Source organism: Propithecus coquereli, unplaced genomic scaffold (assembly GCF_000956105.1).
Source record: "Propithecus coquereli isolate 6110/MARCELLA unplaced genomic scaffold, Pcoq_1.0 Scaffold573, whole genome shotgun sequence".
NCBI lineage: Eukaryota > Metazoa > Chordata > Mammalia > Primates > Indriidae > Propithecus > Propithecus coquereli.
In genome coordinates this window covers 510,273-510,563 of record NW_012151652.1, presented here as the reverse complement: position 1 = coordinate 510,563, position 291 = coordinate 510,273, and positions in this window count along the sequence as shown.

The window sequence follows — 291 nt, the reverse complement described above, 5'->3', positions numbered from 1 at the left end:
GGTTTTGATGGAGAGAGCATATGGCCATAATTTGGGTGGAGATGAGTAATACTGCTGCTATGGATAACATGAGCATTAGTCCAGGCCAGCATTTCAGTGAACCACAACTTGTGGTTCAGCTTTTTCTTTTTATCCCTCATTGCTGTTCCTAATAAAGCAAGATGTTAAAGCTAACTCCATGCTCTATTAATTATATGAAGGTGAACTTGAGTCATATTTGTTACTGAAGATGATTAATAATTACCAGTTCTGCACACATTTGCGGCGCATTTCAGTAAATAAACAGGGTAC